This window comes from Argopecten irradians, chromosome 13 (assembly GCF_041381155.1).
Source record: "Argopecten irradians isolate NY chromosome 13, Ai_NY, whole genome shotgun sequence".
NCBI lineage: Eukaryota > Metazoa > Mollusca > Bivalvia > Pectinida > Pectinidae > Argopecten > Argopecten irradians.
Genome location: NC_091146.1, coordinates 2111779 through 2139577, shown reverse-complemented (window position 1 = coordinate 2139577; position 27799 = coordinate 2111779). Strand labels below are relative to the sequence as shown.

The window sequence follows — 27799 nt, the reverse complement described above, 5'->3', positions numbered from 1 at the left end:
CTATGTGTAGTCTTATAACACAAGTCTATGTGTAGTCTTATAACACAAGTCTATGTGTAGTCTTATAACACAAGTCTATGTGTAGTCTTATAACACAAGTCTATGTGTAGTCTTATAACACAAGTCTATGTGTAGTCTTATAACACAAGTCTATGTGTAGTCTTATAACACAAGTCTATTGTAGTCTTATAACACAAGTCTATGTGTAGTCTTATAACACAAGTCTATGTGTAGTCTTATAACACAAGTCTATGTGTAGTCTTATAACACAAGTCTATGTGTAGTCTTATAACACAAGTCTATGTGTAGTCTTATAACACAAGTCTATGTGTAGTCTTATAACACAAGTCTATGTGTAGTCTTATAACACAAGTCTATGTGATGTAGTCTTATAACACAAGTCTATGTGTAGTCTTATAACACAAGTCTATGTGTAGTCTTATAACACAAGTCTATGTGTAGTCTTATAACACAAGTCTATGTGTAGTCTTATAACACAAGTCTATGTGTAGTCTTATAACACAAGTCTATGTGTAGTCTTATAACACAAGTCTATGTGTAGTCTTATAACACAAGTCTATGTGTAGTCTTATAACACAAGTCTATGTGTAGTCTTATAACACAAGTCTATGTGTAGTCTTATAACACAACAGTCTATGTAGTCTTATAACACAAGTCTATGTGTAGTCTTATAACACAAGTCTATGTGTAGTCTTATAACACAAGTCTATGTGTAGTCTTATAACACAAGTCTATGTGTAGTCTTATAACACAAGTCTATGTTGTAGTCTTATAACACAAGTCTATGTGTAGTCTTATAACACAAGTCTATGTGTAGTCTTATAACACAAGTCTATGTGTAGTCTTATAACACAAGTCTATGTGTAGTCTTATAACACAAGTCTATGTGTAGTCTTATAACACAAGTCTATGTGTAGTCTTATAACACAAGTCTATGTGTAGTCTTATAACACAAGTCTATGTGTAGTCTTATAACACAAGTCTATGTGTAGTCTTATAACACAAGTCTATGTGTAGTCTTATAACACAAGTCTATGTGTAGTCTTATAACACAAGTCTATGTGTAGTCTTATAACACAAGTCTATGTGTAGTCTTATAACACAAGTCTATGTGTAGTCTTATAACACAAGTCTATGTGTAGTCTTATAACACAAGTCTATGTGTAGTCTTATAACACAAGTCTATGTGTAGTCTTATAACACAAGTCTATGTGTAGTCTTATAACACAAGTCTATGTGTAGTCTTATAACACAAGTCTATGTGTAGTCTTATAACACAAGTCTATGTGTAGTCTTATAACACAAGTCTATGTGTAGTCTTATAAACACAAGTCTATGTGTAGTCTTATAACACAAGTCTATGTGTAGTCTTATAACACAAGTCTATGTGTAGTCTTATAACACAAGTCTATGTGTAGTCTTATAAACACAAGTCTATGTGTAGTCTTATAACACAAGTCTATGTGTAGTCTTATAACACAAGTCTATGTGTAGTCTTATAACACAAGTCTATGTGTAGTCTTATAACACAAGTCTATGTGTAGTCTTATAACACACAAGTCTATGTGTAGGTCTTATAACACAAGTCTATGTGTAGTCTTATAACACAAGTCTATGTGTAGTCTTATAACACAAGTCTATGTGTAGTCTTATAACACAAGTCTATGTGTAGTCTTATATAACACAAGTCTATGTGTAGTGTCTTATAACACAAGTCTATGTGTAGTCTTATAACACAAGTCTATGTGTAGTCTTATAACACAAGTCTATGTGTAGTCTTATAACACAAGTCTATGTGTAGTCTTATAACACAAGTCTATGTGTAGTCTTATAACACAAGTCTATGTGTAGTCTTATAACACAAGTCTATGTGTGGTCTTATAACACAAGTCTATGTGTAGTCTTATAACACAAGTCTATGTGTAGTCTTATAACACAAGTCTATGTGTAGTCTTATAACACAAGTCTATGTGTAGTCTTATAACACAAGTCTATGTGTAGTCTTATAACACAAGTCTATGTGTAGTCTTATAACACAAGTCTATGTGTAGTCTTATAACACAAGTCTATGTGTAGTCTTATAACACAAGTCTATGTGTAGTCTTATAACACAAGTCTATGTGTAGTCTTATAACACAAGTCTATGTGTGTTGTCTTATAACACAAGTCTATGTGTAGTCTTATAACACAAGTCTATGTGTAGTCTTATAACACAAGTCTATGTGTGGTCTTATAACACAAGTCTATGTGTAGTCTTATAACACACAAGTCTATGTGTAGTCTTATCTAAACACAAGTCTATGTGTAGTCTTATAACACAAGTCTATGTGTAGTCTTATAACACAAGTCTATGTGTAGTCTTATAACACAAGTCTATGTGTAGTCTTATAACACACAAGTCTATGTGTAGTCTTATAACACAAGTCTATGTGTAGTCTTATAACACAAGTCTATGTGTAGTCTTATAACACAAGTCTATGTGTAGTCTTATAACACAAGTCTATGTGTAGTCTTATAACACAAGTCTATGTGTAGTCTTATAACACAAGTCTATGTGTAGTCTTATAACACAAGTCTATGTGTAGTCTTATAACACAAGTCTATGTGTAGTCTTATAACACAAGTCTATGTGTAGTCTTATAACACAAGTCTATGTGTAGTCTTATAACACAAGTCTATGTGTAGTCTTATAACACAAGTCTATGTGTAGTCTTATAACACAAGTCTATGTGTAGTCTTATAACACAAGTCTATGTGTAGTCTTATAACACAAGTCTATGTGTAGTCTTATAACACAAGTCTATGTGTAGTCTTATAAACACAAGTCTAAGTGTAGTCTTATAACACAAGTCTATGTGTAGTCTTATAACACAAGTCTATGTGTAGTCTTATAACACAAGTCTATGTGTAGTCTTATAACACAAGTCTATGTGTAGTCTTATAACACAAGTCTATGTGTGCTTATTACCAAGTCTTGTGTATCTTATAACACAAGTCTATGTGTAGTCTTATAACACAAGTCTATGTGTAGTCTTATAACACAAGTCTATGTGTAGTCTTATAACACAAGTCTATGTGTAGTCTTATAACACAAGTCTATGTGTAGTCTTATAACACAAGTCTATGTGTAGTCTTATAACACAAGTCTATGTGTAGTCTTATAACACAAGTCTATGTGTAGTCTTTATAACACAAGTCTATGTGTGGTCTTATAACACAAGTCTATGTGTAGTCTTATAACACAAGTCTATGTGTAGTCTTATAACACAAGTCTATGTGTAGTCTTATAACACAAGTCTATGTGTAGTCTTATAACACAAGTCTATGTGTAGTCTTATAACACAAGTCTATGTGTAGTCTTATAACACAAGTCTATGTGTAGTCTTATAAACACAAGTCTATGTGTAGTCTTATAACACAAGTCTATGTGTAGTCTTATAACACAAGTCTATGTGTAGTCTTATAACACAAGTCTATGTGTAGTCTTATAACACAAGTCTATGTGTAGTCTTATAACACAAGTCTATGTGTAGTCTTATAACACAAGTCTATGTGTAGTCTTATAACACAAGTCTATGTGTAGTCTTATAACACAAGTATATGTGTAGTCTTATAACACAAGTCTATGTGTAGTCATATAACACAAGACTATGTGTAGTCTTATAACACAAGTCTATGTGTAGTCTTATAACACAAGTCTATGTGTAGTCTTATAACACAAGTCTATGTGTAGTCTTATAACACAAGTCTATGTGTAGTCTTATAACACAAGTCTATGTGTAGTCTTATAACACAAGTCTATGTGTAGTCTTATAACACAAGTCTATGTGTAGTCTTATAACACAAGTCTATGTGTAGTCTTATAACACAAGTCTATGTGTAGTCTTATAACACAAGTCTATGTGTAGTCTTATAACACAAGTCTATGTGTAGTCTTATAACACAAGTCTATGTGTAGTCTTATAACACAAGTCTATGTGTAGTCTTATAACACAAGTCTATGTGTAGTCTTATAACACAAGTCTATGTGTAGTCTTATAACACAAGTCTATGTGTAGTCTTATAACACAAGTCTATGTGTAGTCTTATAACACAAGTCTATGTGTAGTCTTATAACACAAGTCTATGTGTAGTCTTATAACACAAGTCTATGTGTAGTCTTATAACACAAGTCTATGTGTGTAGTCTTATAACACAAGTCTATGTGTAGTCTTATAACACAAGTCTATGTGTAGTCTTATAACACAAGTCTATGTGTAGTCTTATAACACAAGTCTATGTGTAGTCTTATAACACAAGTATATGTGTAGTCATATAACACAAGTCTATGTGTAGTCATATAACACAAGTCTATGTGTAGTCTTATAACACAAGTCTATGTGTAGTCTTATAACACAAGTCTATGTGTAGTCTTATAACACAAGTCTATGTGTAGTCTTATAACACAAGTCTATGTGTAGTCTTATAACACAAGTCTATGTGTAGTCTTATAACACAAGTCTATGTGTAGTCTTATAACACAAGTCTATGTGTAGTCATATAACACAAGTCTATGTGTAGTCTTATAACACAAGTCTATGTGTAGTCTTATAACACAAGTCTATGTGTAGTCTTATAACACAAGTCTATGTGTAGTCTTATAACACAAGTCTATGTAGTCTTATAACACAAGTCTATGTGTAGTCTTATAACACAAGTCTATATGTAGTCTTATAACACAAGTCTATGTGTGGTCTTATAACACAAGTCTATGTGTAGTCTTATATAACACAAGTCTATGTGTAGTCTTATAACACAAGTCTATGTGTAGTCTTATAACACAAGTCTATGTGTAGTCTTATAACACAAGTCTATGTGTAGTCTTATAACACACAAGTCTATGTGTAGTCTTATAACACAAGTCTATGTGTAGTCTTATAACACAAGTCTATGTGTAGTCTTATAACACAAGTCTATGTGTAGTCTTATAACACAAGTCTATGTGTAGTCTTATAACACAAGTCTATGTGTGTAGTCTTATAACACAAGTCTATGTGTAGTCTTATAACACAAGTCTATGTGTAGTCTTATAACACAAGTCTATGTGTAGTCTTATAACACAAGTCTATGTGTAGTCTTATAAACACAAGTCTATGTGTAGTCTTATAACACAAGTCTATGTGTAGTCTTATAACACAAGTCTATGTGTAGTCTTATAACACAAGTCTATGTGTAGTCTTATAACACAAGTCTATGTGTAGTCTTATAACACAAGTCTATGTGTAGTCTTATAACACAAGTCTATGTGTAGTCTTATAACACAAGTCTATGTGTAGTCTTATAACACAAGTCTATGTGTAGTCTTATAACACAAGTCTATGTGTAGTCTTATAATACACAAGTCTATGTGTAGTCTTATAACACAAGTCTATGTGTAGTCTTATAACACAAGTCTATGTGTAGTCTTATAACACAAGTCTATATGTGTGTCTTATAACACAAGTCTATGTGTAGTCTTATAACACAAGTCTATGTGTAGTCTTATAACACAAGTCTATGTGTAGTCTTATAACACAAGTCTATGTGTAGTCTTATAAACACAAGTCTATGTGTAGTCTTATAACACAAGTCTATGTGTAGTCTTATAACACAAGTCTATGTGTAGTCTTATAACACAAGTCTATGTGTAGTCTTATAACACAAGTCTATGTGTAGTCTTATAACACAAGTCTATGTGTAGTCTTATAACACAAGTCTATGTGTAGTCTTATAACACAAGTCTATGTGTAGTCTTATAACACAAGTCTATGTGTAGTCTTATAACACAAGTCTATGTGTAGTCTTATAACACAAGTCTATGTGTAGTCTTATAACACAAGTCTATGTGTAGTCTTATAACACAAGTCTATGTGTAGTCTTATAACACAAGTCTATGTGTAGTCTTATAACACAAGTCTATGTGTAGTCTTATAACACAAGTCTATGTGTAGTCTTATAACACAAGTCTATGTGTATCTTATAACACAGACTATGTGTAGTCTTATAACACAAGTCTATGTGTAGTCTTATAACACAAGTCTATGTGTAGTCTTATAACACAAGTCTATGTGTAGTCTTATAACACAAGTCTATGTGTAGTCTTATAACACAAGTCTATGTGTAGTCTTATAACACAAGTCTATGTGTAGTCTTATGGTATAACACAAGTCTATGTGTAGTCTTATAACACAAGTCTATGTGTAGTCTTATAACACAAGTCTATGTGTAGTCTTATAACACAAGTCTATGTGTAGTCTTATAACACAAGTCTATGTGTAGTCTTATAACACAAGTCTATGTGTAGTCTTATAACACAAGTCTATGTGTAGTCTTATAACACAAGTCTATGTGTAGTCTTATAACACAAGTCTATGTGTAGTCTTATAACACAAGTCTATGTGTAGTCTTATAACACAAGTCTATGTGTAGTCTTATAACACAAGTCTATGTGTAGTCTTATAACACAAGTCTATTGTAGTCTATAACACAAGTCTATATGTAGTCTTATAACACAAGTCTATATGTGTAGTCTATATATACACAAGTCTATGTGTAGTCTTATAACACAAGTCTATGTGTAGTCTTATAACACAAGTCTATGTGTAGTCTTATAACACAAGTCTATGTGTAGTCTTATAACACAAGTCTATGTGTAGTCTTATAACACAAGTCTATTGTGTAGTCTTATAACACAAGTCTATGTGTAGTCTTATAACACAAGTCTATGTGTAGTCTTATAACACAAGTCTAATGTGTGTCTTATAACACAAGTCTATGTGTAGTCTTATAACACAAGTCTATGTGTAGTCTTATAACACAAGTCTATGTGTAGTCTTATAACACAAGTCTATGTGTGAGTCTTATAACACAAAGTCTATGTGTAGTCTTATAACACAAGTCTATGTGTAGTCTTATAACACAAGTCTATGTGTAGTCTTATAACACAAGTCTATGTGTAGTCTTATAACACAAGTTATAACACAAGTCTATGTGTGGTCTTATAACACAAGTCTATGTGTTAGTCTTATAACACAAAGTCTATGGTGTAGTCTTATAACACAAGTCTATGTGTAGTCTTATAACACAAGTCTATGTGTAGTCTTATAACACAAGTCTATGTGTAGTCTTATAACACAAGTCTATGTGTAGTCTTATAACACAAGTCTATGTGTAGTCTTATAACACAAGTCTATATGTAGTCTTATAACACAAGTCTATGTGTAGTCTTATAACACAAGTCTATGTGTAGTCTTATAACACAAGTCTATGTGTAGTCTTATAACACAAGTCTATGTGTAGTCTTATAACACAAGTCTATGTGTAGTCTTATAACACAAGTCTATGTGTAGTCTTATAACACAAGTCTATGTGTAGTCTTATAACACACAAGTCTATGTGTAGTCTTATAACACAAAGTCTATGTGTAGTCTTATAACACAAGTCTATGTGTAGTCTTATAACACAAGTCTATGTGTAGTCTTATAACACAAGTCTTATAACACAAGTGTGTAGTCTTATAACACAAGTCTATGTGTAGTCTTATAACACAAGTCTATGTGTAGTCTTATAACACAAGTCTATGTGTAGTCTTATAACACAAGTCTATGTGTAGTCTTATAACACAAGTCTATGTGTAGTCTTATAACACAAGTCTATGTGTAGTCTTATAACACAAGTCTATGTGTAGTCTTATAACACAAGTCTATGTGTAGTCTATAACACAAAGTCTATGTGTAGTCTTATAACACAAGTCTATGTGTAGTCTTATAACACAAGTCTATTGTAGTCTTATAACACAAGTCTATGTGTAGTCTTATAACACAAGTCTATGTGTAGTCTTATAACACAAGTCTATGTGTAGTCTTATAACACAAGTCTATGTGTAGTCTTATAACACAAGTCTATGTGTAGTCTTATAACACAAGTCTATGTGTAGTCTTATAACACAAGTCTATGTGTAGTCTTATAACACAAGTCTATGTGTAGTCTTATAACACAAGTCTATGTGTAGTCTTATAACACAAGTCTATGTGTAGTCTTATAACACAAGTCTATGTGTAGTTCTTATAACACAAGTCTATTGTGTAGTCTTATAACACAAGTCTATGTGTAGTCTTATAACACAAGTCTATGTGTGTAGTCTTATAACACAAGTCTATGTGTAGTCTTATAACACAAGTCTATGTGTAGTCTTATAACACAAGTCTATGTGTAGTCTTATAACACAAGTATATGTGTAGTCATATAACACAAGTCTATGTGTAGTCTTGTAACACAAGTCTGTGTGTAGTCTTATAACTCTAGTCTATGTGTAGTCTTATAACACAAGTCTATTGTAGTCTTATAACACAAGTCTATGTGTAGTCTTATAACACAAGTCTATGTGTAGTCTTATAACACAAGTCTATGTGTAGTCTTATAACACAAGTCTATGTGTAGTCTTATAACACAAGTCTATGTGTAGTCTTATAACACAAGTCTATGTGTAGTCTTATAACACAAGTCTATGTGTAGTCTTATAACACAAGTCTATGTGTAGTCTTATAACACAAGACTATGTGTAGTCTTATAACACAAGTCTATGTGAGGTTTTATAACACAAGTCTATTGTAGTCTTATAACACAAGTCTATGTGTAGTCTTATAACACAAGTCTATGTGTAGTCCTTATAACACAAGTCTATGTGTATCTTATAACACAAGTCTATGTGTAGTCTTATAACACAAGTCTATGTGTAGTCTTATAACACAAGTCTATGTGTAGTCTTATAACACAAGTCTATGTGTAGTCTATAACACAAGTCTATGTGTAGTCTTATAACACAAGTCTATGTGTTGTCTTATAACACAAGTCTATGTGTAGTCTTATAACACAAGTCTATGTGTAGTCTTATAACACAAGTCTATGTGTAGTCTTATAACACAAGTCTATGTGTAGTCTTATAACACAAGTCTATGTGTAGTCTTATAACACAAGTCTATGTGTAGTCTTATAACACAAGTCTATGTGTAGTCTTATAACACAAGTCTATGTGTAGTCTTATAACACAAGTCTATGTGTAGTCTTATAACACAAGTCTATGTGTAGTCTTATAACACAAGTCTATGTGTAGTCTTATAACACAAGTCTATGTGTAGTCTTATAACACAAGTCTTTGTAGTCCACAAGTCTATGTGTAGTCTTATAACACAAGTCTATGTGTAGTCTTATAACACAAGTCTATGTGTAGTCTTATAACACAAGTCTATGTGTAGTCTTATAACACAAGTCAATGTGTAGTCTTATAACACAAAGTCTATGTGTAGTCTTATAACACAAGTCTATGTGTAGTCTTATAACACAAGTCTATGTGTAGTCTTATAACACAAGTCTATGTGTATTCTTATAACACAAGTCTATGTGTAGTCTTATCAAACACAAGTCTATGTGTAGTCTTATAACACAAGTCTATGTGTAGTCTTATAACACAAGTCTATATGTAGTCTTTTATAACACAAGTCTATGTGTAGTCTTATAACACAAGTCTATTGTAGTCTTATAACACAAGTCTATGTGTAGTCTTATAACACAAGTCTAATATGTAGTCTTATAACACAAGTCTAAATGTGTCCGTCTTATAACACAAGTCTATGTGTAGTCTTATAACACAAGTCTATGTGTAGTCTTATAACACAAGTCTATGTGTAGTCTTATAACACAAGTCTATGTGTAGTCTTATAACACAAGTCTATGTGTAGTCTTATAACACAAGTCTATGTGTAGTCTTATAACACAAGTCTATGTGTAGTCTTATAACACAAGTCTATGTGTAGTCTTATAACACAAGTCTATGTGTAGTCTTATAACACAAGTCTATGTGTAGTCTTATAACACAAGTCTATGTGTAGTCTTATAACACAAGTCTATGTGTAGTCTTATAACACAAGTCTATGTGTAGTCTTATAACACAAGTCTATGTGTGGTCTTATAACACAAGTCTATGTGTAGTCTTATAACACAAGTCTATATGTGTTGGTCTTATAACACAAGTCTATGTGTAGTCTTATAACACAAGTCTATGTGTAGTCTTATAACACAAGTCTATGTGTAGTCTTATAACACAAGTCTATGTGTAGTCTTATAACACAAAGTCTATGTGTAGTCTTATAACACAAGTCTATGTGTAGTCTTATAACACAAGTCTATGTGTAGTCTTATAACACAAGTCTATGTGTAGTCTTATAACACAAGTCTATGTGTAGTCTTATAACACAAGTCTATGTGTAGTCTTATAACACAAGTCTATGTGTAGTCTTATAACACAAGTCTATGTGTAGTCTTATAACACAAGTCTATGTGTAGTCTTATAACACAAGTCTATGTGTAGTCTTATAACACAAGTCTATGTGTAGTCTTATAACACAAGTCTATGTGTAGTCTTATAACACAAGTCTATGTGTAGTCTTATAACACAAGTCTATGTGTAGTCTTATAACACAAGTCTAATGTGTAGTCTATAACACAAGTCTATGTGTAGTCTTATAACACAAGTCTATGTGTAGTCTTATAACACAAGTCTATGTGTAGTCTTATAACACAAGTCTATGTGTAGTCTTATAACACAAAGTCTATGTGTAGTCTTATAACACAAGTCTATGTGTAGTCTTATAACACAAGTCTATGTGTAGTCTTATAACACAAGTCTATGTGTAGTCTTATAACACAAGTCTATGTGTAGTCTTATAACACAAGTCTATGTGTAGTCTTATAACACAAGTCTATGTGTAGTCTTATAACACAAGTCTATGTGTAGTCTTATAACACAAGTCTATGTGTGTCTTATAACACAAGTCTATGTGTAGTCTTATAACACAAGTCTTTGTAGTCTTATAACACAAGTCTATGTGTAGTCTTATAACACAAGTCTATGTGTAGTCTTATAACACAAGTCTATGTGTAGTCTTATAACACAAGTCTATAGTGTAGTCTTATAACACAAGTCTAAGTGTAGTCTTATAACACAAGTCTATGTGTAGTCTTATAACACAAGTCTATGTGTAGTCTTATAACACAAGTCTATTGTATGTAGTCTTATAACACATTCAAGTCTATGGTGGTCTTATAACACAAGTCTAAGTGTAGTCTTATAACACAAGTCTATGTGTAGTCTTATAACACAAGTCTATGTGTGGTCTTATAACACAAGTCTATGTGTAGTCTTATAACACAAGTCTATGTGTAGTCTTATAACACAAGTCTATGTGTAGTCTTATAACACAAGTCTATGTGTAGTCTTATAACACAAGTCTATATGTAGTCTTATAACACAAGTCTATGTGTAGTCTTATAACACAAGTCTATGTGTAGTCTTATAACACATTCAAGTCAATGGTGGTCTTATAACACAAGTCTATGTGTGGTCTTATAACACAAGTCTATGTGTAGTCTTATAACACAAAGTCTAATGGTGTCTTATAACACAAGTCTATGTGTGGTCTTATAACACAAGTCTATGTGTAGTCTTATAACACAAGTCTATGTGTGGTCTTATAACACAAGTCTATGTGTAGTCTTATAAACACATGTTAGTCTTATAACACAAGTCTATGTGTGGTCTTATAACACAAGTCTATGTGTAGTCTTATAACACAAGTCTATGTGTAGTCTTATAACACAAGTCTATGTGTAGTCTTATAACACAAGTCTATGTGTAGTCTTATAACACAAGTCTATGTGTGTCTTATAACACAAGTCTATGTGTAGTCTTATAACACAAGTCAATGTGTGGTCTTATAACACAAGTCTATTGTGTAGTCTTATAACACAAGTCTATGTGTAGTCTTATAACACAAGTCTATGTGTGGTCTTATAACACAAGTCTATGTGTAGTCTTATAACACAAGTCTAGGTGTAGTCTTATAACACAAGTCTATGTGTGTAGTCTTATAACACAAGTCTATATGTAGTCTTATAACACAAGTCTATGTGTAATCTTATAACACAAGTCTATATGTGTAGTCTTATAACACAAGTCTATGTGTAGTCTTATAACACAAGTCTATATGTAGTCTTATAACACAAGTCTATGTGTAGTCTTATAACACAAGTCTATGTGTAGTCTTATAACACAAGTCTATGTGTAGTCTTATAACACAAGTCTATTGTAGTCTTATAACACAAGTCTATGTGTAGTCTTATAACACAAGTCTATGTGTAGTCTTATAACACAAGTCTATGTGTAGTCTTATAACACAAGTCTATGTGTAGTCTTATAACACAAGTCTATGTGTAGTCTTATAACACAAGTCTATGTGTAGTCTTATAACACCAAGTCTATGTAGTCTATAACAAGATATATACACAAGTCTATGTGTAGTCTTATAAACACAAGTCTATGTGTAGTCTTATAACACAAGTCTATGTGTAGTCTTATAACACAAGTCTATATGTGTAGTCTTATAACACAAGTCTATGTGTAGTCTTATAACACAAGTCTATGTGTAGTCTTATAACACAAGTCTATGTGTAGTCTTATAACACAAGTCTATGTGTAGTCTTATAACACAAGTCTATATGTAGTCTTATAACACAAGTCTATGTGTAGTCTTATAACACAAGTCTATGTGTAGTCTTATAACACAAGTCTATGTGTAGTCTTATAACACAAGTCTATGTGTAGTCTTATAACACAAGTCTGTGTGTAGTCTTATAACACAAGTCTATGTGTAGTCTTATAACACAAGTCTATGTGTGTAGTCTTATAACACAAGTCTATGTGTAGTCTTATAACACAAGTCTATGTGTAGTCTTATAACACAAGTCTATGTGTAGTCTTATAACACAAGTCTATGTGTAGTCTTATAACACAAGTCTATGTGTAGTCTGCTATAACACAAGTCTTGTGTAATGTGTATGTGTAGTCTTATAACACAAGTCTATGGTGTCTTATAACACAAGTCTATGTGTAGTCTTATAACACAAGTCTATGTGTAGTCTTATAACACAAGTCTATGTGTAGTCTTATAACACAAGTCTATGTGTTGTCTTATAACACAAGTCTATGTGTAGTCTTATAACACAAGTCTATGTGTAGTCTTATAACACAAGTCTATGTGTAGTCTTATAACACAAGTCTATGTGTAGTCTTATAACACAAGTCTATGTGTAGTCTTATAACACAAGTCTATGTGTAGTCTTATAACACAAGTCTATGTGTAGTCTTATAACACAAGTCTATGTGTAGTCTTATAACACAAGTCTATGTGTAGTCTTATAACACAAGTCTATGTGTAGTCTTATAACACAAGTCTATGTGTTGTCTTATAACACAAGTCTATGTGTAGTCTTATAACACAAGTCTATGTGTAGTCTTATAACACAAGTCTATGTGTGGTCGTCTTATAACACAAGTCTATGTGTAGTCTTATAACACAAGTCTATGTGTAGTCTTATAACACAAGTCTATGTGTAGTCTTATAACACAAGTCTATGTGTAGTCTTATAACACAAGTCTATGTGTGGTCTTATAACACAAGTCTATTGTAGTCTTATAACACAAGTCTATGTGTAGTCTTATAACACAAGTCTATGTGTAGTCTTATAACACAGGTCTATGTGTAGTCTTATAACACAAGTCTATGTGTAGTCTTATAACACAAGTATATGTGTAGTCTTATAACACAAGTCTATGTGTAGTCTTATAACACAAGTCTATGTGTGGTCTTATAACACAAGTCTATGTGTAGTCTTATAACACAAGTCTATGTGTGGTCTTATAACACAAGTCTATGTGTAGTCTTATAACACAAGTCTATGTGTAGTCTTATAACACAAGTCTATGTGTAGTCTTATAACACAAGTCTATGTGTAGTCTTATAACACAAGTCTATGTGTAGTCTTATAACACAAGTCTATGTGTGGTCTTATAACACAAGTCTGTGTGTAGTCTTATAACACAAGTCTATGTGTAGTCTTATAACACAAGTCTATGTGTAGTCTTATAACACAAGTCTATGTGTAGTCTTATAACACAAGTCTATGTGTAGTCTTATAACACAAGTCTATGTAACACAAGTCTATGTGTAGTCTTATAACACAAGTCTGTGTGTAGTCTTATAACACAGGTCTATGTGTAGTCTTATAACACAAGTCTATGTGTAGTCTTATAACACAAGTGTATGTGTAGTCTTATAACACAAGTGTATGTGTAGTCTTATAACACAAGTCCATGTGTAGTCTTATAACACAAGACTATGTGTAGTCTTATATCACAAGTATGTGTGTAGTCTTATAACTCTAGTCTATGTGTAGTCTTATAACACAAGTCTATATGTAGTCCTAAAACCAAAGTCTAAGTGTAGTCTTATAACACAAGTCTATGTGTAGTCATATAACACAAGTCTATATGTAGTCTTATAACACAAGTCTATGCGTGGTCGTCTTATAACACAAGTCTGTGTGTAGTGCTATAACACAAATCAATGTGTAGTGTTATAACACAAGTCTATGGTGGTCTTATAACACAAGTCTATGTGTAGTCTTATAACACAAGGCTATGTGTAGTCTTATAACACAAGTCTGTGTGTAGTCTTATAACACAAGTCTATGTGTTGTCTTATAACACAAGTCTATGTGTAGTCTTATAACACAAGTCTATGTGTAGTCTTATAACACAAGTCTATGTGTAGTCTTATAACACAAGTCTATGTGTAGTCTTATAACACAAGTCTATGTGTAGTCTTATAACACAAGTCTATGTGTAGTCTTATAACACAAGTCTATGTGTAGTCTTATAACACAAGTCTATGTGTAGTCTTATAACACAAGTCTATGTGTAGTCTTATAACACAAGTCTATGTGTAGTCTTATAACACAAGTCTATGTGTAGTCTTATAACACAAGTCTATGTGTAGTCTTATAACACAAGTCTATGTGTAGTCTTATAACACAAGTCTATGTGTGGTCTTATAACACAAGTCTATGTGTGGTCTTATAACACAAGTCTATGTGTAGTCTTATAACACAAGTCTATGTGTAGTCTTATAACACAAGTCTATGTGTAGTCTTATAACACAAGTCTATGTGTGGTCTTATAACACAAGTCTATTGTAGTCTTATAACACAAGTCTATGTGTAGTCTTATAACACAAGTCTATGTGTAGTCTTATAACACAGGTCTATGTGTAGTCTTATAACACAAGTCTATGTGTAGTCTTATAACACAAGTATATGTGTAGTCTTATAATACAAGTCTATGTGTAGTCTTATAACACAAGTCTATGTGTGGTATTATAAGACAAGTCCATGTGTAGTCTTATAACACAAGTCTAGGTGTGGTCTTATAACACAAGTCTATGTGTAGTCTTGTAACACAAGTCTGTGTGTAGTCTTATAACTCTAGTCTATGTGTAGTCTTATAACACAAGTCTATTTGTAGTCTTATAACACAAGTCTATGTGTAGTCTTATAACACAAGTATATGTGTAGTCTTATAACACAAGTCTGTGTGTAGTCTTATAACACAGGTCTATGTGTAGTCTTATAACACAAGTCTATGTGTAGTCTTATAACACAAGTCTATGTGTAGTCTTATAACACAAGTCTATGTGTAGTCTTATAACACAAGTCTATGTAACACAAGTCTATGTGTAGTCTTATAACACAAGTCTGTGTGTAGTCTTATAACACAGGTCTATGTGTAGTCTTATAACACAAGTCTATGTGTAGTCTTATAACACAAGTCTATGTGTAGTCTTATAACACAAGTGTATGTGTAGTCTTATAACACAAGTCCATGTGTAGTCTTATAACACAAGACTATGTGTAGTCTTATAACACAAGTATGTGTGTAGTCTTATAACTCTAGTCTATGTGTAGTCTTATAACACAAGACTATGTGTAGTCTTATAACACAAGTATATGTGTAGTCTTATAACACAAGTCTATGTTTAGTCTTATAACACAAGTCTATGTGTAGTCTTATAACACAAGTCTACATGTATGTGTAGTCTTATAACACAAGTCTATGTGAGGTCTTATAACACAAGTATATGTGTAGTCTTATAACACAAGTCTAGGTGTAGTCTTATAACACAAGTCTATGTGTAGTCTTATAACACAAGTCTATGTGTAGTCTTATAACACAAGTCTATGTGTAGTCTTATAACACAAGTCTATGTGTAGTCTTATAACACAAGTATATGTGTGGTCGTATAACACAAGTCTATGTGTAGTCATATAACACACATTTGAACACATATTTTATTATTAATACTATCACTTTCGAAATGTGAAATGACATTGACGGTATGATCTGATAAAATGTACTCATTTAACTGCCCTGTAGACGTTCATAGTAGGGATATTGACAGTACTACCAAAACTTTGACAAATCCATGTTGAGCTTTTATTTGTAAAGTTAAAACCAGTTTATTGAAGTGTTGTAACTATCAAAACGTTGGTTACTTTCTGTGGTGAATTACATATTAAAATCTCATCTTGATTCGAGTGTCTCCAAATCGCAGCACATATAACTTAAAGTGATATATACATGTAGCTTGTCTGTGCCTAGTGATCAGCTAAATTGTGTAGACAGTAACATATTTACGATTGTTAGAGTTAAAATGGCGTTCAATAAAAATAAAGAGAAACTAACTCGCGATAGAAAGAAAGTAAAACACATCAATATGGCGTATACTTACACAAGAAATCGCTGTTGAAATCGATGAAACAACACCCTTTTGTTTGTGTGTTTGTTTGTTACGGCCCATCGACAACTATGGTCATTTAGAGCCAAACTTCATTCAATGCCGCAGTGTCTTCACGGACTAAGGCCTTACGTTTTTGTGTTTATAGGTCTACAGATCTAGATAACGTCGAAAGGAATTCTGGGATATATTTCTATAACCGGCAACACGTAATGCTGAAAGTCACCAATGTATACGTATACCCTATAGGTTCAGGTACGTAAACCTAAATGGCTTCAAAAATAAACCGAGAAAATCCTTACTTTTCAGCTTGCTGTTCATACAACATTAATGACTTAAATAATATCGCGGGTTGTCTTTGATTTCCCGAAGTAAAGAGAGTGTTTTATTAACCTGTAAGAGTGTTACCCAGGTGTTGTGTCATCAGTCAATAAAATAGAAGTGAACCCATACTACTTTTTCCCCATTTCAACAAATTCTATTGACGAAATATTATATGTTAAAAGGATTGAATGACAGATGGACCTACAATTGTATATAATTTTTTTCTCATAGGTGGATAACGTGATAATATTTACGCATACTTAGAAATGAATAATTATATAAAAAATACTTTCATACACTGTAATCACTACTCAGAGTCTCACTTGGTGAAGTTGTAACTGAGGTTATCAATATAGATTTTCTAGCATAATTTGGTTTATTAGATAAACGTCTTATTATATTATCAGATCAGGCAAGACCATTTCAGGATGGCCGTCCATTAGCTGCAATATTGTAGCTCAAAAGACTTTTTGACAGAAAATGGTGTCGTCATTAGGTATAGTAGGCCGGGTACGTATATTCGTTCTAGCCGTCCATGTGTGTGCATTGTGTTTCTTTGGAAGGCTGTGGCATGTTCGTGTTGTGCCTACTTGTGATAATGTGTTTTAAGAGCCTGTGGTATATTGGTGTTGTGTCTTCTTGAGACAGAGTGTTTTGGGAGGCTGTGGTATGTTCGTGTTGCGTCTACTTGTGATAGTGTGTTTTGGGAGGCTGTGGTATGTTAGTGTGGTGTCTACTTGTGATAGAATGTTTTGGGAGGCTGTGGTATATTGGTGTTGTGTCTACTTGTGATAGTGTGTTTTGGGAGGCTGTGGTATGTTAGTGCTGTGTCTCCTTGTGATAGTGTGTTTTGGGAGACTGTGGTATATTGGTGTTGTGTCTACTTGTGATAGTGTGTTTTGGGAGGCTGCGGCATGTTCGTGTTGCGTCTACTTGAGACAGTGTTTTGGGAGGCTGTGGTATGTTCGTGTTGCGTCTACTTGTGATAGTGTGTTTTGGGAGGCTGTGGTATGTTAGTGTGGTGTCTACTTGTGATAGAATGTTTTGGGAGGCTGTGGTATATTGGTGTTGTGTCTACTTGTGATAGTGTGTTTTGGGAGGCTGTGGTATGTTAGTGCTGTGTCTCCTTGTGATAGTGTGTTTTTGGAGACTGTGGTATATTGGTGTTGTGTCTACTTGTGATAGTGTGTTTTGGGAGGCTGTGGCATGTTCGTGTTGCGTCTACTTGTGATAGAATGTTTTGGGAGGCTGTGGTATATTGGTGTTGTGTCTACTTGTGATAGTGTGTTTTGGGAGTCTGTAGTATACTCGTGTTGTGTGTCCTTGTGATAGTGTGTTTTGGGAGGCTGTGGTATATTGTTGTTGTGTCTCCTTGTGATAGTGTGATTTGGGAGACTGTGGTATATTAGTGTGTGTCTCCTTGTGATAGTGTGTTTTGGGAGACTGTGGTATATTATTGTTGTGTCTCCTTGTTATAGTGTGCTTGTTATAGTGTGTTTTTGTGTATTTTGGGAGGCGGTGGTATGTTAGTGTTGTGTCTCCTTGTGATAGTGTGTTTTGGGAGGCTGTGGTATGTTTGTGTGGTGTCTACTTGTGAAAGTGTGTTTTGGGAGGCTGTGGTATATTGGTGTTGTGTCTACTTGTGATAGTGTGTTTTGGGAGGCTGTGGCATGTTCGTGTTGCGTCTACTTGTGATAGAATGTTTTGGGAGGCTGTGGTATATTGGTGTTGTGTCTACTTGTGATAGTGTGTTTTGGGAGTCTGTAGTATACTCGTGTTATGTGTCCTTGTGATAGTGTGTTTTGGGAGGCTGTGGTATATTGTTGTTGTGTCTCCTTGTGATATTGTGATTTGGGAGACTGTGGTATATTAGTGTGTGTCTCCTTGTGATAGTGTGTTTTGGGAGCTGTGGTATATTATTGTTGTGTCTCCTTGTTATAGTGTGTTTTTGTGTATTTTGGGAGGCTGTGGTATGTTCGTGTTGTGTCTCCTTGTGATAGTGTCTTTTGGGAGGCTGTGGTATGTTAGTGTGGTGTCTACTTGTGATAGTGTGTTTTGGGAGGCTGTGGTATATTGGTGTTGTGTCTACTTGTGATAGTGTGTTTTGGGAGGCTGTGGCATGTTCGTGTTGCGTCTACTTGTGATAGAATGTTTTGGGAGGCTGTGGTATATTGGTGTTGTGAATTGTCTACTTGTGATAGTGTGTTTTGGGAGTCTGTAGTATACTCGTGTTGTGTGTCCTTGTGATAGTGTGTTTTTGTGAGGCTGTGGTATATTGTTGTTGTGTCTCCTTGTTATAGTGTGTTTTTGTGTATTTTGGGAGGCTGTGGTATGTTAGTGTTGTGTCTCCTTGTGATAGTGTGTTTTGGGAGGCTGTGATATGTTAGTGTGGTGTCTACTTGTGATAGTGTGTTTTGGGAGGCTGTGGTATATTGGTGTTGTGTCTACTTGTGATAGTGCGTTTTGGGAGTCTGTAGTATACTCGTGTTGTGTGTCCTTGTGATAGTGTTGGTAGGCTGTGGTTTTGTGTCTCCTTGTGATAGTGTGGATTTTGGAGAGTGGTATTTCTTGTTTTGGGAGACTGTGGTATATTGGTGTTGTGTATCTATGGTGGAGTGAAGTACGAGGTGCTTGTTTTGGGAGACTGTGGTATATTGGTGTTGTGTTTTGTGTATCTATGGTGGAGTGAAGTACGAGGTGTGTGTTTTGGGAGACTGTGGTATTATTGGTGTTGTGTTTTTGTGTATCTATGGTGGAGTGAAGTACGAGGTGCTGTGTTTTGGGAGACTGTGGTATATTGGTGTTGTGTTTTTTGTGTATCTATGGTGGAGGTGAAGTACGAGGTGTGTGTTTTGGGAGACTGTGGTATATTGGTGTTGTGTTTTTGTGTATCTATGGTGGAGTGAAGTACGAGGTGCTTGTTTTGGGAGACTGTGGTATATTGGTGTTGTGGTTTGTGTATCTTAAAAAAAAAAATTGGTGGAAAGTGTGCGAGGTGCGTGTTTTGGGAGACTGTGGTATATTGGTGTTGTGTTTTTGTGTATCTATGGTGGAGTGAAGTACGAGGTGTGTGTTTTGGGAGACTGTGGTATATTGGTGTTGTGTATCTATGGTGGAGTGAAGTACGAGGTGCTTGTTTTGGGAGACTGTGGTATATTGGTGTTGTGTATCTATGGTGGAGTGAAGTACGAGGTGCTTGTTTTGGGAGACTGTGGTATATTGGTGTTGTGTTTTTTGTGTATCTATGGTACGAGGTGAAGTACGTGGTAACTATTGGTGCTTGTTTTTGGGAGGACTGATGTGTTGTTTTGGGAGACTGTGGTATATTGGTGTTGTGTTTTTGTGTATCTATGGTGGAGTGAAGTACGAGGTGCTTGTTTTGGGAGACTGTGGTATATTGGTGTTGTGTATCTATGGTGGAGTGAAGTACGAGGTGTGTGTTTTGGGAGACTGTGGTATATTGGTGTTGTGTTTTTGTGTATCTATGGTGGAGTGAAGTACGAGGTGCTTGTTTTGGGAGACTGTGGTATATTGGTGTTGTGTTTTTGTGTATCTATGGTGGAGTGAAGTACGAGGTGTGTGTTTTGGGAGACTGTGGTATATTGGTGTTGTGTTTTTGTGTATCTATGGTGGAGTGAAGTGCGAGGTGTGTGTTTTGGGAGACTGTGGTATATTGGTGTTGTGTATCTATGGTGGAGTGAAGTACGAGGTGTGTGTTTTGGGAGACTGTGGTATATTGGTGTTGTGTATCTATGGTGGAGTGAAGTACGAGGTGCTTGTTTTGGGAGACTGTGGTATATTGGTGTTGTGTTTTTGTGTATCTATGGTGGAGTGAAGTACGAGGTGCTTGTTTTGGGAGACTGTGGTATATTGGTGTTGTGTTTTGTGTATCTATGGTGGAGTGAAGTGCGAGGTGTGTGTTTTGGGAGACTGTGGTATATTGGTGTTGTGTTTTGTGTATCTATGGTGGAGTGAAGTACGAGGTGTGTGTTTTGGGAGACTGTGGTATATTGGTGTTGTGTTTTTGTGTATCTATGGTGGAGTGAAGTACGAGGTGCTTGTTTTGGGAGACTGTGGTATATTGGTGTTGTGTTTTTGTGTATCTATGGTGGAGTGAAGTACGAGGTGTGTGTTTTGGGAGACTGTGGTATATTGGTGTTGTGTATCTATGGTGGAGTGAAGTACGAGGTGTGTGTTTTGGGAGACTGTGGTATATTGGTGTTGTGTTTTGTGTATCTATGGTGGAGTGAAGTGCGAGGTGTGTGTTTTGGGAGACTGTGGTATATTGGTGTTGTGTTTTGTGTATCTATGGTGGAGTGAAGTACGAGGTGCTTGTTTTGGGAGACTGTGGTATATTGGTGTTGTGTTTTTGTGTATCTATGGTGGAGTGAAGTACGAGGTGTGTGTTTTGGGAGACTGTGGTATATTGGTGTTGTGTTTTTGTGTATCTATGGTGGAGTGAAGTACGAGGTGTGTGTTTTGGGAGACTGTGGTATATTGGTGTTGTGTTTTGTGTATCTATGGTGGAGTGAAGTACGAGGTGTGTGTTTTGGGAGACTGTGGTATATTGGTGTTGTGTTTTTGTGTATCTATGGTGGAGTGAAGTACGAGGTGTGTGTTTTGGGAGACTGTGGTATATTGGTGTTGTGTTTTGTGTATCTATGGTGGAGTGAAGTACGAGGTGCTTGTTTTGGGAGACTGTGGTATATTGGTGTTGTGTTTTTGTGTATCTATGGTGGAGTGAAGTACGAGGTGCTTGTTTTGGGAGACTGTGGTATATTGGTGTTGTGTTTTGTGTATCTATGGTGGAGTGAAGTACGAGGTGCTTGTGTTTTGGGAGACTGTGGTATATTGGTGTTGTGTTTTTGTGTATCTATGGTGGAGTGAAGTACGAGGTGTGTGTTTTGGGAGACTGTGGTATATTGGTGTTGTGTATCTATGGTGGAGTGAAGTACGAGGTGTGTGTTTTGGGAGACTGTGGTATATTGGTGTTGTGTTTTGTGTATCTATGGTGGAGTGAAGTACGAGGTGTGTGTTTTGGGAGACTGTGGTATATTGGTGTTGTGTTTTGTGTATCTATGGTGGAGTGAAGTACGAGGTGCTTGTTTTGGGAGACTGTGGTATATTGGTGTTGTGTTTTTGTGTATCTATGGTGGAGTGAAGTACGAGGTGCTTGTTTTGGGAGACTGTGGTATATTGGTGTTGTGTTTTGTGTATCTATGGTGGAGTGAAGTACGAGGTGCGTGTTTTGGGAGACTGTGGTATATTGGTGTTGTGTTTTGTGTATCTATGGTGGAGTGAAGTGCGAGGTGCTGTGTTTTGGGAGACTGTGGTATATTGGTGTTGTTTGTGTATCTATGGTGGAGTGAAGTACGAGGTGCTTGTTTTGGGAGACTGTGGTATATTGGTGTTGTGTTTTGTGTATCTATGGTGGAGTGAAGTACGAGGTGTGTGTTTTGGGAGACTGTGGTATATTGGTGTTGTGTATCTATGGTGGAGTGAAGTACGAGGTGCGTGTTTTGGGAGACTGTGGTATATTGGTGTTGTGTTTTGTGTATCTATGGTGGAGTGAAGTACGAGGTGTGTGTTTTGGGAGACTGTGGTATATTGGTGTTGTGTTTTTGTGTATCTATGGTGGAGTGAAGTACGAGGTGCTTGTTTTGGGAGACTGTGGTATATTGGTGTTGTGTTTTGTGTATCTATGGTGGAGTGAAGTACGAGGTGCTTGTTTTGGGAGACTGTGGTATATTGGTGTTGTGTTTTGTGTATCTATGGTGGAGTGAAGTTACGAGGTGCTTGTTTTGGGAGACTGTGTATATTGGTGTTGTGTTTTTGTGTATCTATGGTGGAGTGAAGTACGAGGTGTGTGTTTTGGGAGACTGTGGTATATTGGTGTTGTGTTTTGTGTATCTATGGTGGAGTGAAGTGCGAGGTGTGTGTTTTGGGAGACTGTGGTATATTGGTGTTGTGTTTTGTGTATCTATGGTGGAGTGAAGTGCGAGGTGTGTGTTTTGGGAGACTGTGGTATATTGGTGTTGTGTTTTGTGTATCTATGGTGGAGTGAAGTACGAGGTGTGTGTTTTGGGAGACTGTGGTATATTGGTGTTGTGTTTTTGTGTATCTATGGTGGAGTGAAGTACGAGGTGCTTGTTTTGGGAGACTGTGGTATATTGGTGTTGTGTATCTATGGTGGAGTGAAGTACGAGGTGTGTGTTTTGGGAGACTGTGGTATATTGGTGTTGTGTATCTATGGTGGAGTGAAGTACGAGGTGCTTGTTTTGGGAGACTGTGGTATATTGGTGTTGTGTATCTATGGTGTATCTGGAGTGAAGTGAGGTGTGTGTTTTGGGAGACTGTGGTATATTGGTGTTGTGTTTGTGTATCTATGGTGGAGTGAAGTACGAGGTGCTTGTTTTGGGAGACTGTGGTATATGGTGTTGTGTTTTTGTGTATCTATGGTGGAGTGAAGTACGAGGTGTGTGTTTTGGGAGACTGTGGTATATTGGTGTTGTGTTTTTGTGTATCTATGGTGGAGTGAAGTACGAGGTGCTTGTTTTGGGAGACTGTGGTATATTGGTGGTGTGTTTTTTGTGTATCTATGGTGGAGGATTGAAGTGCGAGGTGCTGTGTTTTGGGAGACTGTGGTATATTGGTGTTGTGTTTTTGTGTATCTATGGTGGAGTGAAGTGCGAGGTGTGTGTTTTGGGAGACTGTGGTATATTGGTGTTGTGTTTTGTGTATCTATGGTGGAGTGAAGTACGAGGTGCTTGTTTTGGGAGACTGTGGTATATTGGTGTTGTGTTTTTGTGTATCTATGGTGGAGTGAAGTACGAGGTGCTTGTTTTGGAGACTGTGGTATATATTGGAGTTTGTGTTTTTGTGTATCTATGGTGCGATGTGAAGTAACGAGGTGCGAGGTGCGTGTTTTGGAGACTGTGGTATATTGGTGTTGTGTATCTATGGTGGAGTGAAGTACGAGGTGCTTGTTTTGGGAGACTGTGGTATATTGGTGTTGTGTATCTATGGTGGAGTGAAGTACGAGGTGCTTGTTTTGGGAGACTGTGGTATATTGGTGTTGTGTTTTTGTGTATCTATGGTGGAGTGAAGTACGAGGTGCTTGTTTTGGGAGACTGTGGTATATTGGTGTTGTGTTTTTGTGTATCTATGGTGGAGTGAAGTACGAGGTGCTTGTTTTGGGAGACTGTGGTATATTGGTGTTGTGTTTTTGTGTATCTATGGTGGAGTGAAGTACGAGGTGCTTGTTTTGGGAGACTGTGGTATATTGGTGTTGTGTTTTTGTGTATCTATGGTGGAACTGAAGTGAGGTGCGAGGTGTGTGTTTTGGGAGACTGTGGTATATTGGTGTTGTGTTTTGTGTATCTATGGTGGAGTGAAGTGCGAGGTGCTTGTTTTGGGAGACTGTGGTATATTGGTGTTGTGTTTTGTGTGTATCTATGGTGGAGTGAAGTGCGAGGTGTTGTGTTTTGGGAGACTGTGGTATATTGGTGTTGTGTATCTATGGTGGAGTGAAGTACGAGGTGCTTTTTGGGGGAGACTGTGTATATTGGTGTTGTGTATCTATGGTGGAGTGACAGTGCGAGGTGCTTGTTTTGGGAGACTGTGGTATATTGGTGTTGTTGTGTATCTAGGTGGTGGAGTGAAGTACGAGGTGCTGTGTTTTTTGGGAGACTGTGGGGTATATTGGTGTTGTGTTTTTATGTGTATCTATGGTGGAGTGAAGTACGAGGTGCTGTGTTTTGGGAGACTGTGGTATATTGGTGTTGTGTGTTTGTGTATCTATGGTGGAGTGAAGTACGAGGTGCTGTGTTTTGGGAGACTGTGGTATATTGGTGTTTGTGTTTCTTGTGTATCTATGGTGGAGTATGAAGTACGAGGTGCTGTGTTTTGGGAGACTGTGGTATATTGGTGTTGTGTTTTTGTGTGTATCTATGGTGGAGTGAAGTGCGAGGTGCTTGGTTTTGGGAGACTGTGGTATATTGGAGTTGTGTTTTTGTTGTATCTATGGTGGAGTGAAGTATGCGAAGGTGTGTGTTTTGGGAGGACTGTGGTATATTGGTGTTGTGTTTTTGTATATGGTGGAGTGAAGTACTGGCGTGTTGTGGGAGACTGGGTGGAGTGAAGTACGAGGTGCTTGTTTTGGGAGACTGTGGTATATTGGTGTTGTGTTTTTTGTGTATCTATGGTGGAGTGAAGTACGAGGTGCTTGTTTTGGGAGACTGTAGTATATTGGTGTTGTGTTTTTGTGTATCTATGGTGGAGTGAAGTGCGAGGTGTGTGTTTTGGGAGACTGTGGTATATTGGTGTTGTGTATCTATGGTGGAGTGAAGTACGAGGTGTGTGTTTTGGGAGACTGTGGTATATTGGTGTTGTGTTTTTGTGTATCTATGGTGGAGTGAAGTACGAGGTGTGTGTTTTGGGAGACTGTGGTATATTGGTGTTGTGTTTTGTGTATCTATGGTGGAGTGAAGTACGAGGTGTGTGTTTTGGGAGACTGTGGTATATTGGTGTTGTGTTTTGTGTATCTATGGTGGAGTGAAGTACGAGGTGCTTGTTTTGGGAGACTGTGGTATATTGGTGTTGTGTATATTGTGATAAGTATGTTGTTTTGTGAGACTGTGTATAAGTGGTGTTTGTTTGTAGCGTGTATCTAAGGTGATGAAGGGAGGTGTGTGTATTTGGTGTTGTGTATTGTTGTTGTGTCTCCTATGTGATAGTGAAGTACGAGGTGTGTTGTTTTGGGAGACTGTGGTATATTGGTGTTGTGTTTTTGTGTATCTATGGTGGAGTGAAGTACGAGGTGTGTGTTTTGGGAGACTGTGGTATATTGGTGTTGTGTATCTATGGTGGAGTGAAGTACGAGGTGTGTGTTTTGGGAGACTGTGGTATATTGGTGTTGTGTTTTGTGTCCTATGGTGGAGTGTAAGTGCGAGGGTGCGTGTTTTGGGAGACTGTGGTATATTGGTGTTGTATGTGTATCTATGGTGGAGTGAAGTACGAGGTGCTTGTTTTGGGAGACTGTGGTATATTGGTGTTGTGTTTTGTGTATCTATGGTGGAGTGAAGTGCGAGGTGTGTGTTTTGTGGAGAACTGTGGTATATTGGGTGTTGTGTGTGGTGTATTGGTGTTGTGTGAAGTGTAGGTGTGTGTTTTTGGGAGTCTGTGGTATATTGGTGGTGTTGTGTTGTGTATCTATGGTAGAGTGTTTTGCGAGGTGTGTTGTTTTGTGAGACTGTGGTATATTATTGGTGTGTGTGTTTTTGTGTATCTATGGTGGAGTGAAGTACGAGGTGCTTGTTTTGGGAGACTGTGTATTTTGGTGTTGTGTGTATCTATGGTGGAGTGAAGTACGAGGTGTGTGTGTTTTGGGAGACTGTGGTATATTGGTGTTGTGTTTTTTGTGAGTAGATGTACGAGGTGAAGTGCGAGTGGTTTGGTTTGGAGTTGTGTATATTGGTGTTGTGTTTTGTGTATCTATGGTGAGAGCTGAAGTACGATGTGGTGTTTTGGAGACTTGTGTATATGGTGTTTTGTGGAGTCTATGGTGTATGTCAAGTGCGAGGTGTGTCCTTGTTTTGTGTTTTGGGAGGCTGTTGTATATTGTGTTGTGTCTCCTTGTGATAGTGTGATTTGGGAGACTGTGGTATATTAGTGTTGTGTCTATTTGTGATAGTGTGTTTTGGGAGGCTGTGGTATATTATTGTTTGTGTCTCTTGTGATAGTGTGTTTTGGGAGACTGTGGTATATTGGTGTTGTGTCTATTTGTGATAGTGTGTTTTGGGAGACTGTGGTATATTATTGTTGTGTCTCCTTGTGATAGTGTGTTTTTGGGAGACTGTGGTATCTATTAGTGTTGTGTCCTCCTTGTGATAGTGTGTTTTGGGAGACTGTGGTGTGTTATTGTTGTGCGTCTCCTTGTGATAGTGTGTTTTGTGTATTTTGGGAGGCTGTGGTATGTTAGTGTGTTGTGTCTCCTTGTGATAGTGTGTTTTGTGTATTTTGGGAGGCTGTGGTATGTTAGCGTTGTGTCTCCTTGTGATTGAAGTACGAGGTGCGTGTTTTGGGAGACTGTGGTATATTGGTGTTGTGTATCTATGGTGGAGTGAAGTACGAGGTGTGTGTATTTTGGGAGGCTGTGGTATGTTAATGTGTGTGTATCCTTGTGATAGTGTGTTTTGGGAGGCTGTGGCATGTTCGTGTTGCGTCTACTTGTGATAGAATGTTTTGGGAGGCTGTGGTATATTGGTGTTGTGTCTACTTGTGATAGTGTGTTTTGGGAGTCTGTAGTATACTCGTGTTGTGTGTCCTTGTGATAGTGTGTTTTGGGAGGCTGTGGTATATTGTTGTTGTGTCTCCTTGTGATAGTGTGATTTGGGAGACTGTGGTATATTAGTGTGTGTGTCTCCTTGTGATAGTGTGTTTTGGGAGACTGTGGTATATTGGTGTTGTGTCTATTTGTGATAGTGTGTTTTGGGAGGCTGTGGTATATTATTGTTGTGTCTCCTTGTGATAGTGTGATTTAGGGAGGCTGTGGTATATTGGTGTTTGTGTCTACTTGTGATAGTGTGTTTTGGGAGTGTGCTGTAGTATACTCGTGTATATTCGTGTTGTGTGTCCTTGTGATAGTGTGTTTTGGGAGGCTGTGGTATATTGTTGTTGTGTCTCCTTGTGATAGTGTGATTTGGGAGACTGTGGTATATTAGTGTGTGTCTCCTTGTGATAGTGTGTTTTGG

General features: G+C 36.2%; 1 protein-coding gene across 1 annotated transcript in view; it reads right to left on the bottom strand.

Annotated features, from left to right (window-relative positions):
• Positions 1 to 16997, bottom strand: part of LOC138306067 (E3 ubiquitin-protein ligase TRIM56-like) — a 28533-nt gene extending 11536 nt beyond the window's left edge. The window contains exon 1 of the mRNA XM_069246413.1: positions 16719 to 16997. The gene's annotated coding sequence lies outside the window, so the exon portion shown is untranslated. The remainder of the gene's footprint in view (positions 1 to 16718) is intronic.
• Between the last annotated feature and the right edge of the window lie 10802 nt (positions 16998 to 27799).